The sequence below is a fragment of the Echinops telfairi genome, unplaced genomic scaffold (assembly GCF_000313985.2).
Source record: "Echinops telfairi isolate 266 unplaced genomic scaffold, ASM31398v2 ScPeMD7_7469;HRSCAF=8507_1, whole genome shotgun sequence".
Lineage (NCBI taxonomy): Eukaryota > Metazoa > Chordata > Mammalia > Afrosoricida > Tenrecidae > Echinops > Echinops telfairi.
This window is the reverse complement of record NW_022111373.1, coordinates 63,377,606-63,380,401: the sequence shown is the minus strand read 5'-3', so window position 1 is coordinate 63,380,401 and position 2,796 is coordinate 63,377,606.

Below are 2,796 nucleotides of genomic sequence, written 5' to 3'. Positions count from 1 at the left end.
TTAGAAATCATGTAGTTATTGCTGTTACGTGTCTTCTGGTTGGTTCCAACTCATAGTGACCCTATGTGAAACAGAAAGAGACATTGTCTCCCGTGTCATCTTCACAATTGTTCTTATGCTTGAGCCCACTGTCGCAGCCACTGTGCCAATACATCTTGCCACAGTCTTTCTATTTGTCACTGCCCCTCCCTTTTATCAACGTGATGTTCTTTTCCAGGGATTGGTCTCCCCTGACAGTGTGTCCAAAGTACATGAGACTAAGTCTTGCCACCATTGCCTCTAAAGAGCACTCTGGTTAGACTAGTTCCAAGGCAAATTTGTTTGTTCTTTTTAGCAGTCCATGCTACTTTCAATATTCTTTACCAGCACCACAATTCAAGTGCATTATTTTTTTCTTCCAACTTTCACATGCATATGAGGAAATTGAAAATACCATGTCTTGGGTCAAGCACACCATAGTCCTCAATGAAACATCTTTCCTTTCCATCACTGTAAAGAGGTCAAGAAATTATAAGACATATTGCACTGGGTGAATCCTTGACAACATCAATCTTTTCTCTATTTGTAATAAAGTCACCTACTGGTTCAGTTGTAAGGACTTTGATCTTCTTTACATTGAGTTGCCATCCACACTGACAGCTGCAATCCTTGACAGCAAGTGCTTCACGTCCTTCTCACTTTCAGTCAATAAGGTTGTGGCATTGAGGTTGTGAACAAGCCTTCCTCCAATCACGATACCACATTCTACTTCATATAAACCAGCTTCTCTGATTATATGCTCAGCATGCAGATTGGGTCAATATGGTGAAAGGATACAACTCTGACACACAACCTTTCTTATTTTAAAACATGCAGCATTCCCTTGTTCTGTTCTCACAGCTGCTTCTAGAACTATATAGAAATTCACCATGAACACTATGAAGTGTTCTGGAATTCCCATTCTTACCAAGATTATCCATAGTTTGTTATGATCAACACGATTGAGTGTCTTGTGATAGTCAATGAAACACAAGTAAACATCTTTCTAATATTCTCTGCTTTTGGTCAAGATCAAACTGATGTCAGCAATTATATATCTTGTTCCATGTCTGAAAACCCAGTTCCATGAGGTATCCCATGCCTATAAGCCCCAGCATAAGGCAACACAGGTCTACATCCATTGGTCAGCAAATCCTACTTTCCCAATTCAGTGCACACGTCAGCCTCCTGCACAAAAACATTCATCTTAACTTATTCCATGGGTTGAGAACTCAATCACTCTGTCCCATATTCTGGCTCTCGGTTTTGATGCTGCTCTTCTGACAGTACAGCTGTCAACTGTTCGTGTACTGGCATTAGATAGACCAGTGACCTAGTTTCCTTTTTCAGAGCAAAACACAAGCCACCCCAGTATGATAAACTGATAGACAATTTGTGAAAAGGATTTAGATCACCTAGGAACCTCATACACTGATGATGAGAATGTAAACTGGAAAATACTTTCAGAAAAGTGTTTCACAGCATCTTCCAAATCTGCACATTTAAAAAACCAAAACAAAAAACAAGCTCCTAGTAATCAAGATATGCTACTAATAAGCTAGTGTGTATTTGTGTGTGTGTGTGTATATTTGTGTGTGTTTATGTGTGTATATATATAAAACTGAGCATGGAAAGTACTCAAGCCTTTATTAACAGAGTATTCATAAATGAATTGTAACATCACATAATAAAATACTACTTATACAACAATAATAATAAATACACACAATTATTTATATGTTTATATAAACATTTGTTATGTACATGTACATATACACTGGTGTGCACGCAAACATATATGTGCATAAATAAAAGCTCTGATGACAGAGTTCATTATGAGTGTGTTAGTAGTTGTAAAACCAGCATTTTCAACCCATTAGTCACTCCACAATAGAAAAATGAGAATTTCTGCTCCCATAAAGTTTAACAGGATTCACTATATGGAAATTTTATACATACATACATATTGATATTTTATATGTATATGTATATGATTCCATAAGAGTTAATAAATAAAGCAATCTTAGAAGAAATAAAATCAGATTATTCCTTAAATGTAAGACTTTGACTTGCTTATTGGGACATATCATCAAGAAAGAACAATCACTGGAAAATGTTTAATACTTAGTAAATAACAGGCTATTTCAGTAAAGATATAAATCCTAAATGATAACAGCTGACACATTGCCTCAACAAAAGAGTCAAACATAACAACAGTCATGAGGATGTCACAGAACTAGGCAATATTTTGTTATGGGTTTTTTAAGGTGTCCATAAGTTACACTAGACATAATGGCAGCTAACATTAGTAACACATCTACCAAAAACATGTATGAGTATCCATAGGAAATAAATGTATTACAACTGAACATGGAATGTACTCAAGCCTTTATTAACAGAGTATGGATAAATGTAACTTCATATAATAGAATACTGCATATACAAGAATAATAATTCATGTCTGGATATTCCAAGAGCATTTTTTAGTTGATTGCAACTCATGAGAACACGTGTTACAGAGTAGAAGTGCTCTACATTCTCTTTACTCTATGCAGTCTTTCCAGAAGTAGCCCCAACCGCCTTCCTTTCCTGCTGCTGCTGAAGAGCCTGCAGTCCTTACTCCTGCAGTGCAGGGAAAAGAGGAGGCTGGCTGTTTCATAAAGAGATTTTTTCTTTTTAGTTTTCATTCTACTGCCATCTCTGTCACTACTAGATTCAACTCAATATCAGTGAGCTTCTTTTTTTTAATTGAATACAAGAGTATTTGTATTCCCAGAC